Below are 14,570 nucleotides of genomic sequence, written 5' to 3' on the forward strand. Positions count from 1 at the left end.
TGTCAGTGTTTCTCTCTGCCTTACACAGGATGTTTGCTCACTCCAGGATCAACGTCCTAAAAAGCCCCAAATCTTCATTTTCTCTGCGTGTATGTTGTCAAATAATGCGTGCACACATGCCATACAAGGCTTACATGACAATACTGGAAGTGTCTCTGTCTGTGTGTGCAGGAGCTTTATCAAATCTGAGAAAATGAAATTGGTGACATCATCGGGGTTATCTCGGGTTGTAAACACACACTTGGGTCACAGTCTGTCTGGAGACATTGCATTAAAGTCATATAGCAACAATGGTATTTGTCACCAGGTTGAGCAGCTGGGCAGAATGAGGATCCAAAGCAGCTTCATGGTGATCATGTCCTGGTATTTAGTGTCCACTGTGGACACCCTGCTGTGATGTTACCACTGGTTTCCCACCAGGTTGTTTCTTGGAGAGAAACCTGTCAATGTTTGAGAAGATTGTGGTGCAGATGATTAGCAAGGTGCATCCATGTCATGTAGATAAAAGGTTAGCGTCCATGTGGACAGCATCTCCAAACCGCGGTGCTCATGGTTTAAAGGCACGCTCTGTGGGTGTTACTACAGCACGCTCTTCCTGTGCTTGATCAGTCGCTCGTACTTTGAATGTTTCTTTGCCCAAAGTGACGAGGCACTTCAGCGTTCAGCTTCTCCTTCCTTGGCTTGTTCTCTGCAGCGCTGGGGGGAGTATTACATCTCAAAGGCTATATCTGGCTCTGGAAACATTCTGGGCTTCTTGGGCCTATAGTGGCTGTGCTGTATGCAACGTGAGTCATGCTGGATATTGATCCTTTCTAACTATTTCTGACTGAGTGGGACTGTGGCACAAAAGGTTTGTTGGAAGTTTCTGTCATGCGTGCCAGTTTTGCTGACTGGACACTGACCTATTATTAGCTCTTTATGGATCAGCTGAACAGCTTTGTCTATCAGCAGTGTAGCCACTGATATGTAATGCTACATAATAACAGATGTGCTGGTTAGTGATGTGACTGTCAGTATCATCTGTACCATGTACAACAGCTGTCTCTTGGTTTTCTTCTGGAGGGCCCATTGATACTGCATTATGGGGCTCCAGTCAGCCTGCAAGTGGTTAATCTGGTTAAACTGGCCCAGTGAACTGCTGCTTTAATATCAGGCTAACCGTGGAGTAGGAAACCTCTTCATGTTACTCTTCTACAACGAGTCCCTAATTTAAAGAGGAAGCAGCATCTGTTTCCAGTCTTTGTGTTGCCACACTGTTGTTAGAAGCTGATGCATGCGGCGTGTAATGGTATTGTGCAGCTACTGCAGTCCCAGCATGTGCACACACTTCCAAGTGTTAAAAGATCAGCGTGAGAGGATATGTGACAGAGCAGGCCACAAGCTAAAGGCTGTGTATTGGTCACTGTCTGCCTTTTGTTACTTATTACTGAACCTTAAAGGCAAGGATGGCTCTGTCATTGCTGGGAGGTGTTCTGTGCAGAGACCACAGTGTTTCCATCATCAGCACTTCAGATAACACTCCAATTAGAAATGCACACAGCACTCATCCTGGTCCTAATCACCATGCCGGTTGGCCTTTCTTTGGAGCCTTTCTATATACTGATTAGCATTAATATGTACAAACAGTGTCGAGTGATAGTCTGCACAGCTTTCACTGTTGATGTAATATAGTCCCTTAAACTGAGCCCTTTATTGTCCCAATGTATTATTTACATTATAATGAGGAATGCATTGATTTGGCTGAGTACTGGCATACTTGGGGATTACATCATCTCATCAGCCCTGGCTTAGGCAGTGCTTTGAAAATCCACTTTCAGCGTACTCATTACTTGCTTTAAGTTGAAGTCACTAATGTAATCCTGTGGGATGCCTCAGCTCACCGATATATAATCTGATTGCTTCTGTAAACTGATGTAGCTCCATGGCAACCCAAAAAAAACGACTGGTTTTTACGCTATAGCTCATATTGGTAGTCGTTCAAGTCAAGTCAAGTGTTTTTATCTGACCAACTAATCCAGGTCATGTATGTATAGTCAAGATGCTTCATGCTTCTGACAGCTGACATCTTCATTCTACCAGCTGGAGTTTATAAAGTCCAAGAATATCAACAGTGAACAAATCAAACTAAAGAGGCCGCTGAGTAATGTTTCAGCAGAAGTAAGTTGGAAAGGCAGTACTTCATGTTTACCTCCTAATCGTTTAGATGAAGTTTGCAGCCAGTCTGAGCCTCTGCTGTCACTGTATTTCAGCTGTGACAGGGTCATTATCGTGACCTCCACTGAAAGGAAACTGTCCTCTGTGCTCGCTGACACACTTCTTCAAAGAGTCGAGTGTGGGCTCAAAGCATAGGCGGAATCAGTCGCTGCTCCCTTTTTTAGCATCCCTGACAACTTCTTAAATACATGAACCAGGGTCATGAAATTCTCAGGGCTTAAAAACATTTAAGTTCAGTTCAAAACTGGAACCAAATCAGTTTTGCATGAATCACAATCTAAACCCCCAAATCATCTTTTCTATGACCAGCTTTGCTCGTGGGCTGTTTCCTCATTTAAGTAGCAGGACTGTGCCAGTCTAATGTCTAATGTGGCTTAACAGAAACCATCATTATCGCTTGTATTAATTAAAAAATTCACTGAGTGATCTTAAACCCTTCTTAAAGCCTCGGCCCACCTTGGATTCCAGTGTTTCCCTCACAGAGTAGCATGTGTTGGTCAGTGATGTGTTATAGGCAGTACTGAACAAACTGCTTCACTTCAGAGCAACAGTGCAGCCTGATCTACCAGCACATTAGCTGCACTTGCAGCAACAGTTATAATAACGACACAAACTAAAGGAGGCTTTAGGCCAGAGCCCCAGCCTGATGTCACATGACGTCCTGGTTTAAAAGCTTTGGTCTTTTTAATGTCGCTCATTAGAAGCTGCAGCTGCTGAATGATGAGGCCAGGACTTCATGCTGTCATATTAAAGGACAAATGGTTTGTTGTTGGTGTGCCGGTGACAACTGTGAACAGGTTTGATACCAGATAGAAATATGGTTTAAAATGCTTGAGTGTTGTGAGGAGCTGTCGCTGGTGCAGCAGAAGGAATCCTGAAAAGATTAGGATGCTTTTCAAGCTCCTTCCCACAACAGTAGGTCAGAGCTGAGGAACCTTGATCGAAGAATTTTTGTACCTTGGAAACAAAAACAACAACTGCAGCGGCACACATTGTGCAGCCTGCTAGCTTTGTTTGTCCTGGCAGAAAGTAAGCAGGCTTTTACTAATAAATGCAGAAACACAGTTTAGCTGTTTAGGTGGCTCTCGGGAATCACTGACCCGTCCTGTACAGTTACCACATTATCCAACCCCTGCAGTTCATCGGATAATGCGAGTATAAGGAACACTTTCCCCACATCCATGGTGATAGTTTTAATGACCTAAAATCAAGAATTTTACTGTGCTTATCTGAGGACAGCTGAATGCTGTTAAAACCTGCTGTTCAAAGCTGCCGCTTCGTGATTCTTCTTTTCTTTGCATATTTCTCACGTATACATTTCACAGCTCATCTTAATAATAACAGCTAATAATTAAATGCAGAGTGGTGTGTAAACACTCAGGATACACACAGGACAACCTGATCCAGCTCTAACTGTACACTTTGTCAGAAAGTTTTAAATCTAACCTTAAAACCAGAGAGGGTGGGAGCTGGTTTATCAGAAGATGAAGGCTCTGCCTCCTCTTCTACTTTCATAGATCCAGAAAGCACAAGTAAGCCTGCAGTGCGAGAGCGATGTGCTCTAATGAGGTGAAACGGTCATTAAGATAAGATGGGGCCTGATTATTTAAGACCTTGTATGTGAGGAGCAGGATTTTGAATTCTGGATTTAACAGGGAGCCAATGAAGGGAAGCCAATACAGGAGAAATCTGCTCTCTCTTTCTAGTCCCTGTCAGCACTCTTGCTGCAGCATTTTGGATTAACTGAAGGCTTTCAGCGAGTTTTTAGGACTTCCTGATAATAATGAATTACAGTAGTCCAGCCTGGAACTAATAAATGCATGAACTAGTTTTTCAGCGTCACTCTGAGACAGGATGTTTCTAATTTTAGAGATGTTGCACAAATGGAAGAACGCAGTGTTACATATTTGTTTAATATGTGCATTGAAGGACATGTCCTGGTCAAAAATGATTCCAAGGTTCCTCACAGTGTTACTGGAGGCCAAGGTAATGCCATCCAGAGTAAGAATCTGGTTAGATACCATATTTCTTGGACTCCCTTGAAAAAGAGGTTTTTAATCTCAATGGGATTTTTTTTCCTGGTTAAATAAAGGTTAAATAAAATAAATTCTAAGATTTTCAGGGCCGAGTACAATAACCTCAGTTTGATCTGAATTAAGAAGCAGAAAGTTAGCGGCCATCCAGGTCTTTATGTCTTTAAGACATTCCTGCAGTTTAACTAATTGGTGTGTGTTATTCAGTGAATGGATCATCAGCTTAAATCCAAATTCATCTGTGTTCTTGATGTGACCCAACTTTGACCATGAACCCCACAGTCACTGTGAACAGTCCCACACACTGCTTTGCTGTAGATTCATCAAAGTACAACTAACTAACTAAGTGCAGTTATGTCTCATTGTCGTACAGTTAGCAAACACTGACAAACTTCATCCAAGCAGTTTGTGTGTTTGCTGAAATGTGCTGCCCACTTTAAGCCTCAAGTATCGAACTATAGATGATCCATAAATGGGACATTTATTCCTCTTTCCCTGGTGATGAAGGCATCAGTAGGATTGCTGTTGGATGTGTCACTGTGCCCACATGTTTGATGTTGGAAGATGCACAATGACATGGAATAAAAACTCAAATCTGTTAAATTATTAAAGCAGGAAGAGTTTTGAAACTGTAAGGAGTAGAACATGCACGTATATCGGGAAGTAACAGTAATCAGCTGTCTGGAAAATAAATACTTTCCACCTGTTATCAGCTCCCGTTTGGGAAGTCTGAAGGAAATCTTGCAGTTTTTTCCAGCTCAGGACAAAAGTACCAGGTGATCTTTGTACATTGATTGCAGTGTGATTGCTCTGCACGTGACTCTGTGGGGTTTAGTCGATGTTTGATCGTATCTCCCGACCCAGGTGTGGACTTCTTCTCAAGCTTTGCTGTGGTCCGAGTGGTCGTAACGTTGTCATTTTGTCTTTGCTAGTTAAACAGTTGTTCTGTACATGGTTCAGTTTAAAAGCCCCGTTTGAAAAGAAAAGTGTGTGTGAGTGTAACAGTCACACATCACAGAGCTCAGCTGTCAAAGAGCAGGAGCCGGCGATGACTTAGTTCAGTCTGGGACGTGCTGAACATGACAGAGAGGGTTAACCACATCAGTCAGTTACACCTCTGTCAGTCATACACCAAGCAGCTGCTCAGGTCAGACTCACACCGATCATTAAAATGCTCAATAAACAATATTCAGGTTTACGTTTCTTAACATGCAGAGTGATAACGAAGTACAGTTGTGCCCAGAAAAGTATTCACCGTTATCTGTAATAAAATACAGTGACCTCTGATCCAGTAACAAACCTAAACGTGTGTCTTGTACGGTCATACGTGATGTTACATCACACATGTTCACACACTGTGATTTCTGGAACCGTTCCTGAGCTCGTGCAGTGACTTACCTCACGTCTGTTTCTATGCAGTGAGGACCCGCCTATCACAGGCATTCACCTGGCGTCCTGCTGTTATTCTATAGAGGACGAGCCAAACACTGAAACTGTCAGTTTTCTGTCACAGTTGCCACATCCCAACTTTTTTTTAAAGACGTATCGCTGCCAGCAAATAGAGAATGAGCTCATACTTTTGTATTAATAAGTGTGTGTAGATGGGTTTGCAAACATCTCTTCTCCTGCAGATGTTTATCAGTGCAGCTATTTAGATGTGGCTAAAACAACCTGGTTCAGTTTCGTTATGATGATGAAACTATTAATTGTACTGTCTCTGTGCATCAGATCAATGACGGTAACCCCGGCCATGGAAGGTGCTTCACATGCTCTCTTCAGGTTTTAAACTCTGACCTGGTTCTCTGCCGTCCAATCAAATGGATGGATTTCTGTATGAACTGATTTGTTAACAGGATTTAGAAATTTGATTTGATTACAAAGCTCGGCTGTTCTGAGGTTCATCGTCCACTCAGGAGGACATTCTGTGTAAGCTGCAGAAGCGACCTAACAGATATGTCACCGTTTATTTCAGCTGTAGCTCAGTTTGCTGTAGTTTTCTCTAATAAGGCAGCTGGATGTCCGGGCTCCACACCCACAACTCTGAGCACACCTCTTCACTTTTAAGCATCTCTAGCTCCAGAAATAGCAACAGTAGTTTAGTAATGTGTCAGGCCTCCTGCTGCACTGCAGCACACCCATATGTTCTCGCTGCTTGTTCTAACGAAGCAGCTGGGAAGCTTTCTGCCATTGATCTGAATGTGGAAGCGCCCCACATCTGCTTGGATGTATTTGATTTGCACAGAAGTGACATAATTTGTTACTATTTAAGTGCATGGAGCTGAATTGGCAGCATTAATCATCTGGTCACATGTTGACAGAGACTAATCCAGAGCCCAAATATTATCAGCAGCTCAGGAACTTTTTTTTTTTAATTTTTTTTTATTAATCCTTTATTTATCCAGGTAAAAATCTCATTGAGATTAAAAATCTCATTTACAAGAGAGACCTGGCATCATAGCAACAAAAGTCACATACCACATAGGTATATAACATTTAAAACAAATACAATATCCCATACAAACATGTGTAAAATATACAATAACAGATCAAATTAAGAGTACATTAAAAACAATCACACTGAGTAAAAGAGCTGTTCTCTCGTTCCTTTAAGACAGACTTAAACTCTCCCAACAAGAGCAGCGTTTGAATCTTTTCTTTAGAATCTTTTCTTTAGATGGACTTTGTGTCCATTGTTTTGTAGTCTGTGATCGAATTATTCACATGTTCAATATCAGTGTAATGCTGCCTCCTTAACCTGTTACTCAAGTTACACATATTCAGGAAAATTCAGTCACAGATTTTTAAAGATTTGAGAGAATTTTGTTCATTTTGTGAGGACCAGTTTAAGTCAGACTCTGAATCAGTTTCAGAGACACACTGCAGATTTAGCATGTTAAAGATTACAGCGGGTGAAGCCTGTGTGTTTGCTGGACATCTCTCGATCTACAGCTATCAACACTAAAACGCTCTCAGTGGTAGCTTTGTTAGCGTGGACTGTGGCACAGCAGAGCACCATTGTTCTCTCTCCAACACACTGTAGCTTCTATACTTATCAGAGTGATGCATTGTGGTGTCTGCTGAGACAGCGCTGGGCAATAGGACGTCTCACTGAAACACTGAGGATAAGCATTTGTTCTGATAAAGTTATTCCAATGATGACAGTAAATTCTTCATGATTTTTTTTTCAGCTATTTTATCTATATAGATATATATATATAGATATAGATATATAGATATATATATAGATATATAGATAGATATAGATATATAGATATATATAGATATATATATAGATATATATATATAATATATAGATAGATAGAGATATAGATATATATAATATATAGATATATATATATATATAGATATATATAGATATAATATATATATATATAGATAAAGAGAAAGAAGATAGATAGATAGATATATATATATATATAGTATATATATATATATATAGATATATATAATTATATGATATATATAGATATATATATAATATAAGATATAATAGATTTATTATAAGATGAATAATAATCGTGCTAATTTTAGTTATTGTCTCTCTCTGTTAATGTTTGTTTATAATGGAGCACTGTAACAAAAAATGATTTCCCCTAGGGATCAATAAAGTATTCTGAGTCTGATTCTGATGCAGTCTTAAAGAATTACAGTGTGTGCTATTGTACACAAGAACATCAGGATGTTTTACCAAACAAATTCTAATTTTGGCTTGGCATCAGTTTATGGCCCCGTCAGTCCCAGTGAGACGATTAGTTGCACTGTGTGAAGCCACCCTCGCTCACAGAGAGAATAAGCTCTTCCAAAAAATAAATGTTACGTACAAAACAGCTCATGTATAACCAACTGCAGGAGCCGCAGATACAATCGCTGCAAAATCAGTAAATAGAAGCTCAGTAAGGCTAAAAATAATAAACTAGGAAACAGTCAGTGTAGCACTGTGTATGTTTAGCTGCATTGCGGTCTTCATAAGGACCTTGTTATCACCTAAATCCACTTGTGGCTGCTGAAGGCTGGGACTACACTGCTGTAGGCTGGGACTACACTGCTGTAGGCTGGGACTACACTGCTGTAGGCTGGGACTAACTGCTGTAGGCTGGGACTAACTGCTGTGTGCTGGTAGCTTCCTAGTTGACCTGCCTGCCCTGTGCCATGTTTTTAAGCAGCTGGCACTGTGAGTGTGAGCTTTACTTACAGTGGTGGCCTTCAAACAGTGCAGACACTGAGGTACTGTTGTTCCTTCTGTGGTAATGCACAGTGTCTACATGTGGCTACATTGTATTTCTGTGTCTCTTGTTGAAAGCTTTGGAAAAGCTAAAAATGAGACCTCAGTTATTATTTTTCAATTGAGCATCGTCCAAGTCTAGAATAGACTGTGAGCAGTGATCTGATGGTGTGATGCAGTAACTTATAGACAAGAAGGACACACCCAAATAAAAACATCTCCCTTTACCTGTTTAGCCTGCACTGGCTGAACAGCTGTAAATTATTATTACTGCTGTAGTAGATATTTATTTATTTACTATGAGCTGAAAATGACAAACAACACTGTAGAAAGAGAAGCAACAAAACATGATGAAAACACCTGAGAACACATCAAACTGTACTACTGTGTATCAAAGTTAAATATCTTCAGAAAAATGTTCCCTGTCAGTGTTGAGCAGGTTAATCTTACTGCTGCGTGTGTTTAAAGATGAGATCATGTTAAAGACTTTATATTGTGTTTATAGCAGCCGTCCGTAAGGAACGTGTCAGAGTACAATCAGCTGTTCATGAGTGTGACAGTTGGCTGTCGATGTGTACAGACAAACTGTTGCTGGGACATGGTCAGCTGTCATTGCTAATGTGCTAAATGAGTTAATAACAGCGTTATCAAACTCCAGCTTCTCTGCATCACACATGCTGGCCCAGCGGTTACTGTGTCACGCTGACACATCACTGAAGAACCTCCACTTACTCAGGCTGGCTGTGTTTCTGAAGCACAGACTGAGCTCACAGCATGCTGGTCTGCCATCATCTTACAGTCAGAGAGCAGCAGTTTGTGCACAAACCACCAGAGAAAAAGTCGATGGCTTGCCTGCTTCTTGTTGTTCCCATGCTCATCACTGCTGTCCACAGGATGCGTCTGAGGCAGCCTTCTACTGTTGGCCTACAGTAGCAGAACTATTCTCAGCTCAGTTTGGAGATTTGTTTTATGTTTTTTAGATGTAAAGAAACGCTCTCAGGCTTAGTTGCAGTCAGATACTTTTGTGTGTTCTTGTGTCCATGCAGCTGTCCTAGCTTGACTATGTGATGGACAGTTATCTGCATATTCTGGTGAAATAGTAGCAAAGGGTACGTCCTGTGCAGATGGACACAGGAAGGGTCTGTATTATACAGACTAATGGCCAGACTGTTAACAGAACAGAATACAGAGGGTCACACAGCAGTGTCTCCTGGGACTTGGACAAAGTGTAACAAATAAAAAGCAAAGATTCAGTGATTCTGTTGATGTAAAGAAGTATTTGCAGTGACTTTGTGTCTGCTGATGTCCACATGACTGTCTGTGGGTTCCTGCTGTGGGACACAAGAACCTGCAGACCCTCATGTGGTAATAAATCTTCACCCCTCTGCTACCACAGGGACTTCTGGGTGTCATCCCATCGTCTTCCCACTCAGCCTGTATGACCCGGGTGCCATGAAGCCCAGTGTGATTGTTTAGTACTTTGGTATGAAGTTCTAGCATCTGATGTTTTCCTGCTGGCTGCCCTCAGCAGTAAATCGAGTCAGAGCAGAGCCTGAGTCACTGTGAGAGCAGACAGATGAGGCTTGTACACACAGCCTGCCTCTGATTATGATGCACCAGTCTCTTCATATAAGAGCTTCCAGTCTCCAGGAGGGTTTTCATGCAGAGCCTGCCAGAGCTGATGGAATTGTGTTACTGGTTTTCATGCATGGACTGAAAAGTAATTTAACTGATAATAAGGCAGGGCTGAAGAACATGTTTGCTTTGATTTACCTGTGATAAGGCATCAGCAGCAAAGCCATATGTCATCATTTCCTGTGTGGAAGCCAGTGTCAGTAACAGGGGCTGTTCTTCTGGGCATCTACAGACTGGTGTTCACATGGTTACCATGGAACTGGAACCAGAGACCAGTGTGCTGCTGGGTCCTGAAGTACTGCAGTCAACATGTGTCTGCAGTCGAGTGCTTTCATTTAAGGAGAACAAACGTATTGGACTCAGGGTTCAGAATTAAAGCCACTTTTATAAACAAGAACTCCATTTTCAGACACTAAAAATGGGAAAACATCATTTTCAATGTAGGTTCTTGTTTGTTTGGTAGTTAACGACTCCAGAAACCATGAACATAAAAATTCTTTGTTTCTTCTGTACAGATGCCCTGTTGGGCTCAGATAAGTGAGGAACTTTCCATCTCTTTGGAAAGTCTTGGATGTTTTTGCAGTATGCTTTGATTCGTAACCTGATGTAGTAAACCTGTCTCTGCCAACCCAGGGAAAGATGGTCTCCATTGAGTGGTCTTCCTTTTGTCCTGTTAATGCTGCTGAACTGATGAGTGTTAACTTCTGGTAAGATTGGACCGAATGGTTGATTTGGTCGTTCTTGCAGATGCTGCTAACTCCCTGATGGAATAATGATGAATCCTCATGTCCAGAGTCCAAGAGTTAGGCGAACCTTCTGAGACAGGCTAAGAAAAGATGGAGGACAGTAATGTCTTCAGTTATTAGTATGGACGAGTCACTGTGTATGTACACACACTAATAATCCCTGTTTTTAAACCGTGCTAAGGTCCAAACTGCAGGCTCAACACCGGCTCTTGGATGCTGAACTAATGTAATCAGCTGGTCTGTGTGTCGTTCAGTGGTGGGGAGCTGGTTTCCTACTGGTGCACATGGGAATCCCCTGAGTGGAGGAAACTGGAGTTATCAGTGTTTCGTCAGGGTCACAATCAGCAAACGTAAAACAAAATGTGTGATTCAGTGTAATGAATATAGGAAAGCTCACCTTTCATATAAAAAAGCCTTTTCGTATTTATGCAGATGCACTTGTTTGTCTCACTTTATTAAAGCCATTCTGGTTTTAATCAACGAGTGCTGTAGCTGTAACCAAGGCCACATTTCCGCCACTGTAAACTGGATAAACTGGAACCACACAGCAGTTTATATAAGTTAGTGAACCTGAGTGATGCAGCTCTGTGATCCTGCTAACACATGTCAGTGATTTCTTTATTTAGCTGGTTTAGAAATAACGGAGGCTGGATGTGATTCATGAACCTGACTGAAAAATGCTGATACATGCATCATGGAGCTCAGTTTGTCTACTATTAGAATGAGTTTGATGAATTATTTGGACCCAAGAATCAGACTGAAATGCAAAGTTTACACAGTGATATTAAGACGAGCGTGGTGAAGAGAACGACAGTGGCAGTCAGGCAGGTTTCCAGTTAGTGTGGGTGTGTGGATCTCTTACTTATGTTCTGGATGAAGACACCTGTGTAAAGCTTATTGAGGGCGTGGGCTGCTGTCCAGTGGAAACTGGCCTGTAGAGGTGGAGAGCAGGAGGCTGGTGAGAATGAAAGTGAGCAGCATCAGGAACGATGAACAGTGATCTGATTCAGACGAGCAGATGGAGGAACAGCTCCACCCAGGAGCACAGAGCAGGTGACGGCCGCCCATCAGTCCACCTGAAGCAGAGGACCAGAGAAAAAGAGCCTGGCCACCTCGAGGAGCAAACAGACGAACGGCAGGCTGAAGTTAGCTCGATAAAGACTCAGTGTGCTGACTTCATGGTATGCACTGAGTTAATACTGGTTAAATATTAGATATGTTAATTCATCAGTTTCCCTGTGCAGAGCTGTGTTTTTGGAAAAGCTCGTCCAGTTTGGGATAAATGATATTTTGGCTTGTAGCTAATCACTGTTGAGGCTGGCACAGGAGGGTCAGTGTACACTGGCTTAACAGTCAGTCAGTGAAATCACTGTAGAGGGAGAACTATAGTCAAAACTAAAGCAATAACCTCACTTCCTGTTTTATTTTGATAGTCTCTGTCTCCGTTTCCCCTTAGTTTGAGCCGTGTTCCCACCTGTGGTCTGGTTATCCTCAGTGTGTTCGTGTCCTCAGCCGCCCTCTGCTCATGTTTCCTTAGTAGTTTCCTTTCCTAGTTTCTTCCTGGTTGCAATTTTTTGCATTTCCTTTGAGCCTGTGGGGATGGCTGTCTGTCTCCGAGTGCTGCTCCAGTACACGGCCATAGACTGGTAGAAATAAACAGCTGTGGTTTTAATGAGAGGACAGTCTCAGCTTGGACGACTTGGTACGAAAATTGAGAAATGATTTAGTGTGAATAGTTGATATCACTGTGTCGTGGTTGGATACGTGTTTGATGACCGGTGTTTCTAATCTCACGTCAGCCTGACAGAGGCTCAGTGACTCACTCAGCCTGAGACACTGTTAGAGACACATGGTTTTTCTAGGACACACACTCACCCTTCTCCTCCTTCAGATCAATAATCTATTTTATCTTTTGTAAGTGGAAAAGCCCGTGGTCACGGTCTTCTGGGAGGAGCGCTCTTTTTATTTTTGCTAACTGGGTTGGAAATAAACCTTTAAGTAACACAGCAGTTGTCTGATCCATCCAGAATTTGGGTCACGTCGCCCTTCGGATAAGAAAATGTTGTATTAAAAGCTGATGATTGAAGCTGTTTTGAACCTCTCTGACCGTTCTGCAGGAAACACATGATTAGAGCTTTGAGAGCACAACAGAGCCCAGAGGGCCCAGAGGGCTCTGTTGTGCTTGGATTTATGCATGTTTGAAGCTTTTTCCTCTCTGACAGATCTGATGAGTTTCTCCAGGTAGAGCTGATGAGTTAGGAGGCTCATGAAAAAACTGAAAGGGAGGAGTTTATGTGCTAAAAACAAGGAGCATGAATCAGAGTGATGGGAACCTGTTACCTGTTAGGTTTGCACCTGTGCAGCTGTTGTACATCATTACCAATGTGGGCAAAGTCCAAATCTTTAAGGAAACGCAGTCTGAATAAGGAACAGGAAGTGTTTGTCTTACATAAACTGGTTATCGCTGTCAGCTAACACCAACCTTGTTACTGATTTACTGCAGCGCTGCTGGTCACGTGTTTTGCTCTGTGTTCTACTAACTGTTCTCGGTTCTCTTTCCAAGTCTAAAGACAAGAACGTTCCTACACTGGAAGCCAAGGTTTCAATGAAGAGATGCTTAAACCAGTATAGACACAACCATGTTAGACACTGACCACAGCTCTGCAGGAGGATTATTCCACAAGGCCTGGTTATTGTCTGTGTCCGCTAGTAAGCAGCAGTTTTGTTCTACAGGTGAAACGTGTGTAGTGTGACTGTAGATGCACAATCACAGCATTGCCAGCTGAGGTCTGTAGTGAGTTTGCATTGTTTTAAAGAACTCTTGAACTGGAGATCAACACCCATACACACATTACACACTGCCTTTAATTACTGGAGCCTGACAAACTGAACACACCTGAGTGTGACAGGATTTGAGGACACCTGATACACCTGAACAGTTCTACCTGTAGATCTGACTGACAGTAATAATGATGCCTACTGCTGACTGTGCCTGATATTTAAAAACAAGCTTCATTTATTATTCTGCTCACTGTAAAAATGAATAAATAATCCAGTGTTACAACATTGATTGTCAAACATGATGAAACACACCTGTTAAAGATGGTGGTGTATGATACCGCTGACAGAGGCCAGTTGTCACAGTCAGAGTAATCAGACTAAAGCTGTGCTGTGAAGGAAGTTGTTGTGAGTTAGTGACACACTGTTTCCTCTCCAGCTCGCAGGTGTGAGTTTGAGAGTTATTCCAGTACTTCTGATGTGAGGTTTTCTATTTGAGAGGAACCACAGTATGCAGAGTGGTACACAGTGTTAATGCTGTGCGTCTGTATGTAGTGACAGATGACAGTGAAGGAATTATAGCCTTACATTCACAGAGCGTTCAGACAGACATGTGATGAAATACACACCCCATTGCTCCTACTCTTTCACATTGTATTATAAATATTGTTTGACAGTTACTTTATAATTGTGTTGTGTAGATTCAGAAACATGTTGTTAGGTGTGAGGTGGTACTGTGCTCCTGCTCATCGCATACAGCTGACTATTTGTTCAGTTGTTGGTTTTTCAGCTTTAGTCAGAAACACAACAGATTTAAACACAAATAACTGTCATCCTGTTACCCCATCTAATACACTGTTACAAACTGGCAGGACTGATGACCCACATTACTGTTAACAGATGGTCACTCAATGCTACCTT

The 14,570-nt window shown here is 41.9% G+C and overlaps 1 protein-coding gene across 2 annotated transcripts in view; it reads left to right on the forward strand.

Moving 5' to 3' along the window:
• Nucleotides 1-14,570, forward strand: part of prkcz (protein kinase C, zeta) — a 97,615-nt gene that overhangs the window by 23,070 nt on the left and 59,975 nt on the right. The window lies entirely within an intron of this gene.

This window comes from Haplochromis burtoni, unplaced genomic scaffold (genome assembly GCF_018398535.1).
Source record: "Haplochromis burtoni strain Fernald_Lab_line unplaced genomic scaffold, NCSU_Asbu1 Contig_30, whole genome shotgun sequence".
NCBI classification, from domain to species: domain Eukaryota; kingdom Metazoa; phylum Chordata; class Actinopteri; order Cichliformes; family Cichlidae; genus Haplochromis; species Haplochromis burtoni.